Source organism: Apodemus sylvaticus, chromosome 3 (genome assembly GCF_947179515.1).
Source record: "Apodemus sylvaticus chromosome 3, mApoSyl1.1, whole genome shotgun sequence".
NCBI classification, from domain to species: domain Eukaryota; kingdom Metazoa; phylum Chordata; class Mammalia; order Rodentia; family Muridae; genus Apodemus; species Apodemus sylvaticus.
The window spans coordinates 82,141,163-82,159,553 of NC_067474.1; positions in this window are offsets into that span (position 1 = coordinate 82,141,163).

Here is an 18,391-nt window from a genome sequence, read left to right on the forward strand (position 1 = left end):
GGTTTGCATGGGCTCACAGAGATGGAAGTGGCAAACCTGGGGCCTGCATAGGTCTACACCAGGACCTTTGCATATAGGTTATGGCTATTTGCTTGCTGTTTTTTTGTGAGAATCTAACTGTGAGAGTGGGTGTAGTTTTTACTTGTTTTCCTACTCTTAAGATACTTTTCCTCCTGTTCGGTTGCCATGTCCAGTCTCAGTGTGAGGGCTTTTGCCTTGTATTATTATATTTTGTTTTGTATGTTTGTTATCTTTTGTAGCCCTGCTCTTTATGAAGAAAGACAAAGAGAGAATAGATTCAGGGAGAGGGGAGGTAGGGAGGAGGAACTGGGAGGAATGCAGGGAGGGGAAACTGTGTTCAGAATGTATTGTATGAAGAAGAATCTATATTCTATAAAGAGTGAGAGCAAAAAGAGATGGGGAGGAAGAGAAGAGAGAGAGAAAGAGAGAGAGAGAGAGAGAGAGAGAGAGAGAGAGAGAGAGAGAGAGAGAGAGAGAGAGAGAGAGAGAATATTCCAGGGACTTCCAGAAACTTGTGAGCTATTTATTTACTGAGTATTAATGACCCTCTCTCCAGGATGGAATGCTTCAATTCAGAGGAAATTTCTGCTTCATATACATGCCCATACACATGTATTTACCTGTTCATGTATACACACATGTGATTCATGTGGTTCTTCCATGAATCTATTTCCCCTCTTCCCCAAGAGTAAAAATGCACTAATGTATTCCTACTCTTGGAATCAAGCTTTTAAGAGACAGTCAGAGTTTGCCAGTGATGAATAGAAAACAGAAATAGTAAACTAATATTTACTGCAGACACTGAGATTAGAAGCTTATCTGTTTAGCTTCTGGATGAAAAGGGAATAAGTTCTAGAAATACACTGATGAGAAACAAACACTAAGACTCCCTGACATTGATTTCAGAGCTAAACAGGAGCAGCAGAAGAAATTCACTGGAGAACAGAAAGGAGGTGTCACAGACACAGCAGTGGACTGTTTGCTATAGCTGTTTCTTACAATAAATTAGAGGGCAGGAAATGTGCCAAATGAGCCTCTGGATTTAGGTGAACAGCTTTGGGAATATAATATTAGTAGCCTTCTTGGGTAGCTATTAGGTGGCACTTGACAAATTAGTTCAATAAAGAGATGAGCTCAGAAAATATTTAGCCAGATTAAAAGCAGAAGGAAAAGAGAGTAGAATCTGGAAACTGTAACTTTTGCAAGTACCTTTAATTTCCAACTGGTAATAAGTAAAATAGAAAAAAACTTGCAGTCCTCTCAAGTGGCAAGGATGAGTCTGAGGGCAGAGACTAAATCAGCACTGTGAATGACAATTTTCATTAAGAATATCATAGTTGACTAACATGGCACCCAGTCATCTCTTCCTGTTAAACTAGTGGCTTAGGGGAAAGAAATGAAGGATACAGATCATCTATAGCTGTCTATGATACTCATGGTACCTATAACTAAGGCAGACGTGTGCCCCAAAATGGACCATTGTTGTGATTTAAAATACAAAAGGCTAGCTAAAATTTTGAGTTCATTGTACCATGGACTGGTGTAACAAGAGCTATCAATTTACACTAAAAAGCCCCAACTGTTCAGGATGTAAGATGAAATGTAAGTTGCTATAGTAGTTACTTTTCTCTTTTCTGTGACTAAATACCTAATAAAAAGCAACTTGAGTAAGAGTTTACTTTAGCTGCCAGTTAAAGGGGATACAGTCCATTGTGGCAGGAGGGGCATGGTGACAGGAAAATGAGGTGCCTGGCTATATCATACCTATTGTCAGGATACAGAGATAGACGAATGCCCATGCTTAGCTTTCTTTCCCCTTTTATTAAGTCCAAGACTCCAGTCTTTGAAGTGCTACTGGCTACATTCAAGGTAAGCCTTCCCTCATTAGTAAAACCTTTCTGAAAGCATCCTCCTAGACAAACCCAGAGATGTGTTCCCTGGTATTTCTAAATCCAATCAAGTTTACAATTAAGATCAGTCATCACAGTGGCCAGCCTTTCAAGGAAAAGAAGTAATTGAAAGGTGATTTCCCAATGCCTGTTATAATAGGACCCAGAGAAAGAATGAAGGGAAGAAGTTCCCAGTATTTAGAAAGCCACAGAGACTGTTGCACAAGAAGTCCTTCCCAGAGAAGAGCAACAAGGAGCATGTTGCATCCTCAATGCAGCAACACCCAACAACATCTGTCTAGCAAGAAAGGGAAATTTCCTTGGACTGGTACATTTCCCTAACCCCCTTTCAAAAAAGAGTGTTTATTGTATCTCTGTACTTCATTAATTACTATATATCAGAGGGGTATAAAGAAAAATTCCAAGTCACAAGATGGAAAAGATTCACATCCAGACCTAGTACTGAAGCTTTCACATGATCTTAGCCTTAGAACATGATAGTATGTTAGAAAAAGACTTATAACCCGTACCTTAAAGAAAGAATGAATTAAAAAGAAAGAAGGCTGAAGGTTTGCTACCAAGAGAGAAGACTGTAGAAGATATGCTATGACTCAAAACTTAGTGCATCACCTGTCCTGGAGTATTTCACACTCCCTTAATATCTGCCATAGCCCTGTGATGAATGCCCTCCTCTTTCAAGATGTTAGTGAGGCCAGTGAGTAGCTGCTCCTTCTTCCATGAGACTAGTCCACACTCAAGTAGGAGCCACATCTTTGGCCATTTCCTAATATGGTGATTTAGGTCAGAATTAAACTGATCTGTTATGTCTATTCCATGTGGGCAAGAAATTAATTATTTGGTCATTAAGGATTGGGGGATATTTGTTTCTTTTTTTTCACTTTTCTAATAATTCTTTATTTTTTTAATTGAATATATTCTTCATCTACATTTCAAATGTTGTCCCCCTTCCCAGTTTACCCCTCCCCAAAAACTCCCAACCCATCCTCCCACCCCCTGCCTCCAAGAATATGTTCTTCCACCCAATCCACTCCCACGATCCCCACTCAAGTTCCCACACACTGGGGCCTCTATTGAGCCTTCACAGGACCAAGGACCTCTCCTCCCACTGATGCCCAACAAGGCATTCCTCTGCCACTCTTTTGGCTGGAACCATGTGTACCCCTTGGTTCATGGCTTAGTCTCTGGGAGCCCTGAGATGTCTGGTTGGCCAACATCATTGTTCTTCCTATGGGTTGCAAACTGCCCCCCCCCAGCTCCTCCAGAATGCCCTCTGACTCCTCCATTGTAAACCTCACTCTCAGTCCATTGTTGGCTGCTAGTATTCGCCTCTGTATCTGTACAGCTCTGGCAGGGCCCCTCCAAAAGACACCCATAACAGGTTCCTTTCGGTATGCACTTCTTGTCATCCACAGTAGATTTGGGGTTTGGTGACTGTTTGGTCTTCCTTCTTCTTGAGCTTCCTGAGGTCTGTGAATTGTAACATGTTTATTTTGAGCTGTGGATCTAATATCCACTTATCAGTGAGTGCATATCATATGCGTTCTTTTGTGACTGGGTTACCTCACTCAGGATGACACTTTGTAGTTCCATCCATTTGCCTAAGAAGTTCATGAATTCATTGCTTTTAATAGTTGAACAGTACTCCGCTGTGTATATATACCACAATTTCTGCATCCATTCCTCTGTTGAAAGACAACTAGGTTCTTTCTAGCTTCTGGCTAATATAAATAAGGCTGCTATGATCATAGTGGCCCATGTGTCCTTATTACCTGTTGGAACATCTTCTGGGTATATGCCCAGGAATGCTATAGCTGGGTCTTCAGGTAGTACTATGTCCAATTTTCTGAGGAACTGTCAAACTGATTTCCAGATTTTACCAACTTGCAATCCCACCAGCAATGGAGAAGTGTTCCTCTTTCTCCACATCCTCTCCAGCATCTGTTGTCCCCTGAGTTTTTCATCTTAGCAATTCTGACTGGTGTGAGGTGGAATCTCAGGGTTGTTTTGATTTGCATTTCCCTGATAACTAAGGATGCTGAACATTTCTTTAGGTGCTTCAGAGCCATTCGAGTTTCCTCAGTTGAAAATTCCCTGTTTAGTTCTGTACCCCATTTTTAATAGGGTTATTTAATACTCTGGAGTCTAACTTCTTGAGTTCTTTGTATACATTGGATATTAGCCCTCTATCAGACGTAGGATTGATAAAGATCTTTTCCCAATCTGTTGTTTGCTGTTTTGTCCTATTGACAGTGAGTGTCCTTTGCCTTATAGAGGCTTTGCAGTTTTATGAGGTCCCATTTGTCGATTCTTGTTCTTAGCGCATAAGTCATTGGTGTTCTATTCAGGAAATTGTCCCCTGTGCCCATGGGTTCAAGGTTCTTCCCCACTTTCTCCTCTATAAGCTTCAGTGTATCTGGTTTTATGTGGAGGTCCTTGATCGACTTGGACTTGAGCTTTGTACAAGGAGATAAGAATGGGTCAATTTGCATTTTTCTGTATGTTAACCTCCAGTTGGTCCACCATTTGCTAAATATGCTGTCTTTTTTTCCACTGGATGTTTTTAGCTCCTTTATCAAATATCAAGTGATGGTAGGTGTTTGGGTTCATATCTGGGTCTTCAATTCTATTCCATTGATCTTCCTGCCTGTCTCTGTACCAATACCACACAGTTTTTTTTTTATCATTATTGCTCTGTAGTAGAGCTTGAGGTTGGGGATGGTGATTCCCTCAGTAGATCTTTTGTTTTGGAGAATAGTTTTCACTATCCTGGATGTTTTGTTATTCCAAATGAATTTGCAGATTGCTCTATTTAGCTCTATGAAGAATTGATTTGGAATTTTGATGGGGATTGCATTGCATATGTAGATTGCTTTTGGCAAGACAGCATTTTTACTATGTTAATTCTTCCAATCCATGAGTGTGGGAGATCCTTCCAACTTCTGAGATCTTCTATGATTTCTTTCTTCAGAGGCTTGAAGTTCTTGTCATAAAGATCTCTCACTTGCTTGGTGAGAGTCACACCAGGGTTTGTAATATTATTTGTGACTATTGTGAAGGATGTTATTTCCCTAATTTCTTTCTCAGTTTGTTTATCCTTTGAGCAGAGAAAGGCTACTGATTTGTTTGAGTTAATTTTTATAACCAGCCACTTTGCTGAAGTTGTTTATCAGCTTTAGGAGTTCTCTGGTGGAATTTTTGGGGTTGCTTAAGTATACAATCATATCATCTGCAAATAGTGATACTTTGACTTCTTCCATTACAATTTGTATACTTTGATATCCTTTTGTTGTCTAATTGCTCTAGCTAGGACCTCGAGTACTATATTGAATAGATAGGAAGAGAGTAGGCAGCCTTGTCTGGTCCCCGATTCTAGTGGGATTGCTTCAAGTTTCACTCCACTTAGTTTGATGTTAGTCACTGTTTTACAGTATATTGCTTTCACTATTTTTAGGTATGGGCCTTGAATTCCTGATCTCTCCAAGACTTTTATCATGAAGTGATGCTGAATTTTGTCAAAGGCTTTTTCAGCATCTAATAAAATGACCATGTGGTTTTTTCTTTGAGTTTGTTTGTGTAGTGGATTACATTGATGGATTTCTCTATATTGAAACATCCCTGCATCCCTGAGATGAAGCCTACTTGATTGTGGTGAATTATTGTTTTGATGCATTCTTGGATTTGATTGGCCAAAATTTTGTTGAGAATTTTTGCATCAATGTTCATAAGGGAAATAGGTCTGAAGTTCTCTTTCTTTGTTTGGTTTTTTTTTGATTTAGGTATAAGCATTATTGTGGCTTCATAGAATGAATTGAGTGTGTTCCTTGAGTTTATATTTTTGTGGAATAGTTTGAAGGGTATCGGTATTAGCTCATCTTTGAAGATCTGATAGAATTCACCACTAAACCCATCTGGCCCTGGGCATTTTTGGGGGAGAGGAGGGAGGAGACTATTACAAACTGCTTCTGTTTCCTCAGGACTTACGGGACTATTTAGATGATTTATCTGATATTGTTTTAAAGTTGGCACCTGGTATGTATCTAGAAAATTGTCCATTTCATCCAGATTTTCCAATTTTGTTGAGTATAAGCTCATGTAGTAGGATCTGATGATCTTTTTAATTTCCACAGTTTCTGTTGTTATGTCTCCCTTTTCATTTCTGATTTTATTAATTTGGGTAGTGCCTCAGGGCCCACAGGTTAGTCTGGCTAAGGATTTATCTATCTTGTTGATTTACTCAAAGAACCAGCTCCTGGTTTTGTTGATTCTTTGTATGGTTCTTTTTGTTTCTATTTGGTTGATTTCGGCCCTGAGTTTGATTATTTCCTGCCAACTATTCCTCTTGGGTGTATTGCTTCTTTCTGTTCTAGAGCTTTCAGGTGTGTTGTCAAGCTGCTAGTATAAGCTTTCTCCAATTTCTTTTTGGAGGCTCTTAGACCTATGAGTTTTCCTCTTAGCACTACTTTCATTGTGTCCCATGAGTTTTGGTATGATGTGTCCTCATTTTCATTAAACTCTAAAAAGTCTTTAATTTATTCATTTCTTCCTTGATCAAGCTATCAATGAATATAGCATTGTTCAGTGTCCATGTATATGTGTGTTTTCTGTTGTTTTTGTTTGAACTCAAGACCAGCCTTAGGCTATGGTGATCTGATAGGGTACATGGAATTATTTCAATATTTCTGTATCTGTGGGGCCTGTTTTGTGACCAATTATATGGTTAATTTTGGAGAAGGTACCATGAGGTACTGAGAAGAAGGTATATTCTTTTGCTTGAGGATGGAATGTTTTATTAATATCTGTTAGATCCATTTGGTCCATAACTTTAGTTAGTTTCACTGTGTCTCTGCTTAGTTTATATTTCGACGATTTGTCCATTGTTGAGAGTGGGGTGTTGAAGTCTCCCCTTATAATTGTGTGGGGTTCAATGTGTGCTTTGAGCATTAGTAAAGTTTCTTTTATGAATGTGGGTGCCCTTGCATTTGGAGAATAGATGGTCAGAATTGAGAGTTCATCTTGGTAGATTTTTCCTTTGATAAGTATGAAGTGTCAATTTTATCCAATATAAGTATGGATATTCCAGTGTGTTTCTTGGGACCATTTGCTTGGAAAATTGTTTTCCAACCTTTGACTCTGAGGTAATGAGTATCTTTGTCACGGAGGTGGGTTTCTTTTTTTTCTTTTTTTACCCAGTAATTTTGTTCTTCGATATACTTTTTTATTTACATTTCAAATGATTTCCCCTTTTGTAGCCCCCCACTCCCAGGAAGTCCCATAAGCCCCCTTCTCTCCCCCTGTCCTCCCACCCACCCCTTCCCACTTCCCCGTTCTGGTTTTGCCCTATACTGCTTCACTGAGTCTCTCCAGAAGAAGGGGTCACTCCTCCGTTCTTATACCTCATTTGATGTGTGGATTATGTTTTGGGTATTCCAGTTTTCTAGGTTAATATCCACTTATTAGTGAGTGCATACCATGATTCATCTTTTGAGACTGGTTTACCTCACTTAGTATGATGTTCTCCAACTCCATCCATTTGCCTAAGAATTTCATGAATTCATTGTTTCTAATGGCTGAATAGTACTCCATTGTGTATGTATACCATACTTTTTGCATCCCCTCTTCTGTTGTGGGATACCTGGGTTCTTTCCAGCATCTGGCAATTATAAATAGGGCTGCTATGAACATAGTGGAGCATGTATCCTTATTACATGCTGGGGAATCTTCTGGGTATATGCCCAGGAGTGGTATAGCAGGATCTTCTGGAAGTGAGGTGCCCAGTATTAAGAGGAACTGCCAGACTGATTTCCAGAGTCGTTGTACCAGTTTGCAACCCCACCAGCAGTGGAGGAGTGTTCCTCTTTCTCCACATCCTCGCCAACACCTGCTGTCGCCTGAATTTTTAATCTTAGCCATTCTGACTGGTGTAAGATGAAATCTCAGGGTTGTTTTGATTTGCATTTCCCTAATGAGTAATGAAGTTGAGCATTTTTTAAGATGCTTCTCCGCCATCCGAAGTTCTTCAGGTGAGAATTCTTTGTTTAACTCTGTACCCCATTTTTTAATAGGGTTGTTTGGTTTTCTGGAGTCTAACTTCTTGAGTTCTTTGTATATATTGGGTATTAGCCCTCTATCTGATGTAGGGTTGGTGAAGATCTTTTCCCAATTTGTTGGTTGCCAATTTGCCCTTTTGATGGTGTCCTTTGCCTTACAGAAACTTTGTAATTTTATGAGGTCCCATTTGTCAATTCTTGCTCTTAGAGCATACGCTATTGGTGTTCTGTTCAGAAACTTTCTCCCTGTACCTATATCCTCAAGGGTCTTCCCCAGTTTCTTTTCTATTAGCTTCAGAGTGTCTGGCTTTATGTGGAGGTCCTTGATCCATTTGGATTTGAGCTTAGTACAAGGAGACAAGGATGGATCAATTCACATTCTTCTGCATTCTGACTTCCAGTTGAACCAGCACCATTTGTTGAAAAGGCTATCTTTTTTCCATTGGATGTTTTCAACCCCTTTGTCGAGGATCAAGTGGCCATAGGTGTGTGGGTTCATTTCTGGATCTTCAATCCTGTTCCATTGATCCTCCTGCCTGTCACTGTACCAATACCATGCAGTTTTTAACACTATTGCTCTGTAGTATTGCTTGAGGTCAGGGATACTGATTCCCCCAGAATTTCTTTTGTTGCTGAGAATAGCTTTAGCTATCCTGGGTTTTTTTGTTATTCCAGATGAATTTGATAATTGCTCTTTCTAGCTCTGTGAAGAATTGAGTTGGGATTTTGATGGGTATTGCATTGAATCTGTATATTGCTTTTGGCAAAATGGCCATTTTAACTATATTGATCCTGCCAATCCATGAGCATGGGAGGTTTTCCCATTTTTTGAGTTCTTCTTCCATTTCCTTCTTCAGAGTCTTGAAGTTCTTGTCATACAGATCTTTCACTTGTTTGGTAAGAGTCACCCCAAGGTACTTTATACTGTTTGTGGCTATTGTGAAGGGGGTCATTTCCCTAATTTCTTTCTCAGCCTGCTTATCCTTTGAGTATAGGAAGGCCACTGATTTGCTTGAGTTGATTTTATAACCTGCCACTTTGCTGAAGTTGTTTATCAGCTGTAGGAGCTCTCTAGTGGAGTTTTTTGGGTCACTTAGGTAGACTATCATGTCATCTGCAAATAATGATAGTTTGACTTCTTCCTTTCCAATTTGTATCCCTTGGACCTCCTTATGTTCTTGAATTGCCCGAGCTAGTATCTCAAGTATAATATTGAAAAGATAAGGAGAAAGGGGGCAGCCTTGTCTAGTCCCTGATTTTAGTGGGATTGCTTCAAGTTTCTCTCCATTTAGTTTGATGCTGGCTACCGGTTTGCAGTAAATTGCTTTTACTATGTTTAGGTATGGACCCTCAATTCCTGTTCTTTGCAAGACTTTAAGCATGAAAGGATGGTGATTTTTGTCAAATGCATTTTCAGCATCCAATGAAATGACCAGGTGGTTTTTTTCTTTGAGTTTTTTTTATGTAGTGGATTGCATTGATGGATTTCCATATATTGAACCAACCCTGCATCCCTGGGATAAAGCCTATTTGATCATGGTGGATGATCGTTTTGATGTGTCCTTGGATTTGGTTGGCAAGAATTTTATTGAGTATTTTTACATCGATATTCATAAGGGAAATTGGTCTGAAGTTCTCTTTCTTTGTTGGATCTTTGTGTGGTTTTGGTATCAGCATAATTGTGGCTTCATAGAAGGAATTCGGTAGTGTTCCTTCTGTTTCTATTTTGTGGAATAGTTTGAAGAGTATTGGTGTTAGGTCTTCTTTGAAGGTCTGATAGAATTCTGCACTGAAACTATCTGGTTCTGTGGTTTTTCTTGGTTGGAAGACTTTCTATGACTCTTTCTATTTCTTTAGGGGTTATGGGACTGTTTAGATGATTTATTTGGTCCTGATTTAATTTTGGTATTTGGTATCTGTCAAGGAAATTGTCCATTTCCTCAGATTCTTCAGTTGTGTCGAGTATAGGCTCTTGTAGTAGGATCTGATGATTTTTTGGATTCCTCAGTTTCCGTTGTTATATCTCCATTTTCATTTCTAAGTTTGTTAATTTGGATACTTTCTCTGTGCCCTTTGGTCAGTCTGGCTAAGGGTTTATCTATCTTGTTGATTTTCTCAAAGAACCAGCTCCTGGATTCGTTGATTCTTTGTACGGTTCTCTTTGTTTCCAATTGATTGATTTTAGCCCTGAGTTTGATGATTTCCTGTCTTCTACTCCTCCTGGGTGAATTGGCTTCTTTTTGTTCCAGGACTTTCAGATGTGTCATTAAGCTGCTAGTGTATGCTCTCGCCATTTTCTTTTTGGAGGCACTCAGGGCTATGAGTTTTCCTCTTAGCACTGCTTTCATTGTGTACCATAGATTTGGGTATATTGTGCCTTCATTTTCATTAAATTCTAAAAAGTCTCTGATTTTTTCTTTATTTCTTCTTTCACCAAGGTGTCATTGAGTAGAGTATTATTCAGCCTCCATGTGTATGTGGGCTTTCTGTTGTTTTTGTTGCTATTGAAAACCACTCTTACACCATAGTGATCTGATAGGAGGCGTGGGATTAGTTCAATCGTCTTATATTTGTTGAGGTCTGCCTTGTGTCCAAATATATGGTCGATTTTGGAGAAGGTAACATGAGGTACTGAGAAAAAGGTATATTCTTTTTCTTTAGGGTGAAATGTTCTATAAATATCAGTCAAATCCAATTGGTCCAAAGCTTCAATTAGTTTTACTGTGTCCGTGCTTATTTTCTGTTTTCCTGATCGGTCCATTGAGGAGAGTGGAGTGTTGAAGTCCCCCACAATTATTGTGTTAGATGCAATGTCTGCTTTGAGCTTTAGTAAAGTTTCTTTTATGAGTGAAGGTGCCCTTGCATTTGGCGCATAGATGTTCAGAATTGAAAGTTCTTCTTGGTGGATTTTTCCTTTGACTAGCAAGAAGTTTCCTTCTGTGTCTCTTTTGATGACTTTAGGTTGAAAGTCAATTTTATTTGATATTAGAATGGCTACTCCTGCTCGTTTCCTGTGACCATTGGCTTGTAAGATTGTCTTCCAGCCTTTTACTCTAACGTAGTTTTTATCTTTGACACTGAGGTGTGTCTCCTGTATGCAGCAAATTGTAGGGTCCTGTTTCCTTATCCAGTCTGTTAGTCTATGTCTTTTTATTGGGGCATTGAGTCCATTGATGTTAAGAGATATTAAGGAGGGGGCAGCGGCAGCAGCAGCGGCGGCGGCAGTGCAGCAATGGCTGGTCCAGTTGAAGGGCCATCAGCAGTGGAACCAAGGCGAAACAGCGTCCAGTTAGCCCCTGCGCCCACGACCACTGACCTTCGCTGACCAGCCGGGCTGTAAGCAGCTGTGGTTTGTGGCGCCTTTCGCTGCATGGAAGCCACTTCAGAACTCGGCCTCCCACCAGTCAGGAGAGGCTCACCTCCATCTTGGTTTCGGACTCCAGAGATATCGGACAGACTGAGGTACACAAACATAATCCAAGGCCAACACCGCGGGGGTCTGAGCCCGACGGGCATTGGCCTGCACCCAGGCCCTCGGCTGTTCGGGGGGCCATCAGGGTGCCAACCCAGGCAGGAGGTTTTTTGCCCTGGCCTGCATGCGCACCGCCATTTTGCCTACAGGACAACAGAGAGCTCTGGCGGGCAGAGCCATAACAGGCATAGCTTGAGGCTAACAAAGCGAGGGTCTAGGCCCCAAAAAACCCAGGACCGACCCCAAGAACTGGTGGCTTGGTGGGCCATCTGTGTGTCAACCCGCCCAGGAGGTTGTTAGCACAGCAGATTCTCCCGGCGCTTTCGGGAGCGCGAGCACGCACGCCCACCATCCTGGTCACCTGGCAGACCCAATTAACAGTCATAGCCCTAGGGGAACTTTGCTCGGACCTTGGCCTCCCAGGCTTTTGCCTGGACTCAGGGCCTGGGCAGCCAGGCTAACCTTGTGTGCGCCAGCCCAGTTGGGGGATTGGCTGCCCAGCGGAGTGATCAGAACACAGGGGAGGTCCCAGCAGCATACACCGTCGGTGCTCCCTGGGGGTGCACACGGGCTCCATCTGGTCCACAGACACAATCTGGGGCAAGGCCTCAGGCGGGAGCCCTCAGCTCAACTCTCTCTGCTTCCGGATCCAGATCAACCTGGGCGGCGGCACCACATCTCCAAGTCCTGCAAGAGGCTAGAGGGGCTTCCTGGCAGCCAGCTGGGAGAAGTCGGTGTGCTCCTGAGAATCCAGCGGGCCCCAGCGGGAGCCTTCGGGTGCCTGCTTAGGGATCTGAACAGACTGGGCAGCAGCACTCTGTCTAAAGGCAGTGCAGGAGGTAAGCTGTGCACCAGAGGCCAACTGGGAAGGGGCAGCTTGCACTGGTGAGTCCAGCACTGACAAGACAAACTAACACCAGTGAGAACTAGATGGCAAAAGGCAAACGCAGGAACGTCACTAACAGAAATCAAGGCAATATGGCAACATCTGAACCCAATTCTCCTCTACCAACATGTCCTGGATACCCCATCACACCAGTAAAACAAGATTTAGATTTAAAATCACTGGTCATGATGCTGGTGCAGGAACACATGAAGGACATACTTAAAGAAATTCAGGAGAAAATGGATCAAATTTAGAAGTCCTTGCAAGGGAAACACAAAAATCATTGAAAGAAATCCAGGAGAATACAAAAGCCAACAAGGAGGAAATGCAAAAAACACTTAAAGAAATACAGGAGAACTTTGGTCAACAGGTTGAGGTCATGAAAGAGGAAACACAAAAACCTCTTAAAGAATTACAGGAAAGCACAAACAAGCAAGTGAAGGAGCTAAGCAAAACCATCCAGGATCTAAAATCTGAAGTAGAAACAACTAAGAAAACTCAAAGGGAGACAACTTTGGAGATAGAAAGCCTTGGGAAGAAATCAGGGGACAGAGATGCAAATATCAACAACAGAATACAAGAGATAGAAGAAAGAATCTCAGATGCTGAAGATTCCATAGAAACCATGGACTCAACAGTTAAAGAAAATGCAAAATGCAAAAAGCTTGTAACCCAAAATATCCAGGAAATCCAGGACACAATGAGAAGACCAAACCTAAGGATTATAGGCATAGATGAGAGTGAAGATTTACAACTTAAAGGGCCAGCAAATATCTTCAATAAAATTATGGAAGAAAACTTCCCTAACCTAAAGAGAGAGATGCCCATGAATATACAAGAAGACTACAGAACTGCAAACAGACAGGACCAGAACAGAAATACTTCCCGTCACATAATAATCAAAACACCAAATGTTCTAAACAAAGAAAGAATATTAAAGGCAGTAAGAGAAAAAGGCCAAGTAACATATAAAGGAAGACCTATCAGAATCACAGCAGACCTTTCACCTGAGACTATGAAGGCTAGAAGGTCCTGGGCAGATCTCATGCAGACTCTAAGAGAACACAAATGCCAACCAAAACTACTATATCCAGCAAAACTCTCAATCACCGTAGATGGAGAAACTAAGATATTTCATGACAAAACCAAGTTTACCCATTATCTATCCACAAACCCAGCTCTGCAAAGGATAATAGGAGGAAAACACCAATACAAGGAGGGAAACTTCACCCTGGAAAAAGCAAGATAGTAACCTTTCATCAAACCCAAAAGAAGTTAAGCAATCAAATTTAAAAAATAACGTCAAAAATGATAGGAAGTAACAATCACTATTACTTAATATCTCTTAACATCAATGGACTTAATGCCCCAATAAAAAGACAAAGACTGACTGACTGGATACACAAACAGTACCCAACATTTTGCTGCTTACAGGAAACACACCTAAGGGTCAAAGACAAACACTACCTTAGAGTAAAAGGCTGGAAGACAATTTTACAAGCAAATGGTCTCAGGTAACAAGCTGGAGTAGCCATTTTAAGATCAGATAAAATTGACTTTCAACCAAAGTCATCAAAAGAGACTCTGAGGGACACTCTTGCTGGTCAAAGGAAAAATACAAGAAGAAGAACTCTCAATCCTGAACATCTATGCTCCAAATGCAAGGGCAGCCTCTTTCGTAAAAGAAATTTTATTAAAACTAAAAGCACACATTGCACCTAACACAATAATTGTGGGTGACTTCAACACTGCACTTTCCTCAATGGACCGATCACGAAAACAGAAACTAAACAGGAACACAATGAAACTAATTGAAGCTTTGGACCAATTAGATTTAACAGATATATATAGAACATTCTATCCTAAAGCAAAAGAATATACCTTTTTCTCAGCACCACATGGTACCTTCTCCAAAATCGACCATATAATTGGTCACAAGACAGACCTCAACAAATATAAGAAGATCGAACTAATCCCATGCCTCCTATCAGATCACTATGGAGTAAAAGTGGTCTTCAATAGCAACAAAAACAACAGAAAACCCACATACACGTGGAAACTGAACAATATTCTATTCAATGATACCTTGGTCAAGGAAGAAATAAAGAAAGAAATTAAAGACTTTTTAGAACACAATGAAAATGAAGACACAACATACCCAAATCTATGGGACACAATGAAAGCAATGCTAAGAGGAAAACTCATAGCCCTGAGTGCCTCCAAAAAGAAAATGGAGAGAGCATACATTACCAGCTTAATGACACACCTGAAATCCCTGAAACAAAAAGAAGCTATTTCAACCAGGAGGAGTAGAAGGCAGGAAATCATCAAACTCAGGGCCGAAATCAATCAAGTAGAAACAAAGAGAACCATACAAAAAAATCAACAAAACCAGGAGCTGGTTCTTTGAGAAAATCAACAAGATAGATAAACCCTTAGCCAGACTGACCAAAGGGCACAGAGAAAGTATCCAAATTAAAGTATCCAAACTTAGAAATGAAAAGGGAGATATAACAACGGAAACTGAGGAAATCCAAAATATCATCAGATCCTACTACAAGAGCCTATACTCAACACAACTGGAGAATCTGAAGGAAATGGACAATTTCCTTGACAGATACCAAATACCAAAATTAAATCAGGACCAACTAGACCATCTAAACAGTCCCATAAAGCCTAAAGAAATAGAAGGAGTCATAGAAAGTCTTCCAACCAAAAAAAGCACAGGACCAGATGGTTTCAGTGCAGAATTCTATCAGACCTTCAAAGAAGAGTTAACACCAATACTCTTCAAACTATTCCACAAAATAGAAACAGAAGGAACACTACCCAATTCCTTCTACGAAGCCACAATTACGCTGATACCAAAGCCACACAAAGATCCAACAAAGAAAGAGAACTTCAGACCAATTTCCCTTATGAACATCGATGCAAAATTACTCAATAAAATTCTTGCCAACCGAATCCAAGAATACATCAAAACGATCATCCACCATGATCAAGTAGCCTTTATCCTGGGAATACAGGGTTGGTTCAATATACGGAAATCCATCAATGCAATCCACTACATAAACATAGTCAAAGAACAAAACCACATGGTCATTTCATTGGATGCTGAAAAAGCATTTGACAAAATTCAGCATCCTTTCATGCTTAAAGTCTTGGAGAGAACAGGAATTCAAGGCCCATACCTAAACATAGTAAAAGCAATATACAACAAACCGGTAGCCAGCATCAAAATAAATGGAGAGAAACTTGAAGCAATCCCACTGAAATCACGGACCAGACAAGTCTGCCCCTTTTCTCCTTATCTTTTCAATATTGTACTTGAGGTACTAGCTTGGGCAATTCGACAACATAAGGAGGTCAAAGGGATACAAATTGGAAAGAAAGAAGTCAAACTATCATTATTTGCAGACAACATGATAGTCTACCTAAGTGACCCAAAAAACTCCACTAGAGAGCTCCTACAGCTGATAAACAACTTCAGCAAAGTGGCAGGTTATAAAATCAACTCAAGCAAATCAGTGGCCTTCCTATACTCAAAGGATAAGCAGGCTGAGAAAGAAATTAGGGAAATGACCCCCTTCACAATAGCCACAAACAGTATAAAGCACCTTGGGGTGACTTACCAAACAAGTGAAAGATCTGTATGACAAGAACTTCAAGACTCTGAAGAAGGAAATGGAAGAAGACCTCAATAAATGGGAAAACCTCCCATGCTCATGGATCGGTAGAATCAATATAGTTAAAATGGCCATTTGGCCAAAAGCAATATACAGATTCAATGCAATACCCATCAAAATCCCAACTCGATTCTTCACAGTTAGAAAGAGCAATTATCAAATTCATCTGGAACAACAAAAAACCCAGGATAGCTAAAACTATTCTCAGCAACAAAAGAAAATCTGGGGGAATCAGTATCCCTGACCTCAAGCAATACTACAGAGCAATAGTGTTAAAAACTGCATGGTATTGGTACAGTGACAGGCAGAAAAATAAATGGAACAGGATAGAAGATCCAGAAATGAACCCACATACCTATGGCCACTTGATCCTCGACAAAGAGGCTAAAAACATCCAATGGAAAAAAGATAGCCTTTTCAACAAACGGTGCTCGTTCAACTGGAGGTCAGCATGCAGAAGAATGCGAATTGATTCATCCTTGTCTCCTTGTACTAGGCTCAAATCCAAATGGATCAAGGACCTCCACATAAAGCCAGACACTCTAAAGCTAATAGAAAAGAAACTGGGGAAGACCGTTGAGGACATTGGTACAGGGAGAAAGTTTCTGAACAGAACACCAATAGCGTATGCTCTAAGATCAAGAATTGACAAATGGGACCTCATAAAATTACAAAGTTTCTGTAAGGCAAAGGACACCATCAAGAGGACTAATTGGCAACCAACAAATTGGGAAAAGATCTTCACCAATCCTACATCAGATAGAGGGCTAATATCCAATATATATAAAGAACTCAATAAGTTAGACTCCAGAAAACCGAACACCCCTATTAAAAAATGGGATACAGAGTTAAACAAAGAATTCTCACCTGAAGAACTTCGGATGGCGGAGAAGCATCTTAAAAAATGCTCAACTTCATTACTCATTAGGGAAATGCAAATCAAAACAACCCTGAGATTTCACCTTACACCAGTCAGAATTGCTAAGATTAAAAATTCAGGAGACAGCAGGTGTTGGAGAGGGTGTGGAGAAAGAGGAACACTCCTCCACTGCTGGTGGGGTTGCAAATTGGTACAACCACTCTGGAAATCAGTCTGGCGGTTCCTCAGAAAACTGGGCACCTCACTTCCAGAAGATCCTGCTATACCACTTCTGGGCATATACCCAGAGGATTCCCCAGCATGTAATAAGGATACATGCTCTACTATGTTCATAGCAGCCCTATATATAATTGCCAGATGCTAGAAAGAACCCAGGTATCCCTCAACAGAAGAGTGGATGCAAAAAATGTGGTATATCTACACAATGGAGTACTATTCAGCCATTAGAAACAATGAATTCATGAAATTCTTAGGCAAATGGATGGAGCTAGAGAACATCATACTAAGTGAGGTAACCCAGTCTCAAAAGGTGAATCATGGTATGCACTCACTAATAAGTGGATATTAACCTCGAAAACTGGAATACCCAAAACATAATCCACACATCAAATGAGGTACAAGAAGAAAGGAGGAGTGGCCCCTGGTTCTGGAAAGACTCAGTAAAGCAGTATTCGGCAAAACCAGAAAGGGGAAGTGGGAAGGGGTGGGTGGGAGGACAGGGGAAGAGAAGGGGTCTTACGGGACTTTCGGGGAGTGGGGGGCTAGAAAAGGGGAAATCATTTGAAATTTAAATAAATTATATCGAATAAAAAAAATTTTTAAAAAAGAATATATCGAATAAAAAACCATGTTTAATAACAAAAAAAGAGATATTAAGGAATAGTGATTATTACTTCCTGTCATTTTTGATGTTATTTTTATATTTGAGTGGTTATCTTCTTTTGCGTTTGATGAAGGAAGGTAACTATCTTGCTTTTTCCAGGGTGTAGTTTCCCTCCTTGTATTGGAGTTTTCCTCCTATTATTCTTTTCAGAGCTTGTTTTGTGGAAAGATATTGTGTAAATTTGGTTTTGTCATGGAATATCTTGGTTTCTCCATCTATGGTGAATGAGAGTTTTGCTGGCTATAGTAGTCTTGGCTGACATTTGTGTTCTCTTAGAGTCTGCATGAGATCTGCCCAGGATCTTCTAGCTTTCATGATCTCTGGTGAGAAGTCTGGTGTGATTCTCATAGGTCTTCCTTTATATGTTACTTGGCCTTTCTCTCTTACTGCCTTTAATATTCTTTCTTTGTTTAGAGCATTTGGGGTTTTGATTATTATGTGACGGGAGGTATTTCTGCTCAGGTCCAGTCTGTTTGGAGTTCTGTAGGCTTCTTGTATATTCATAGGCATCTCTCTCTTTAAGTTAGGAAAGTTTTCTTCCATAATTTTGTTGAAGATATTTGCTGGCCCTTTCTGTTGTAAATCTTCACTCTCATCTATACCTAT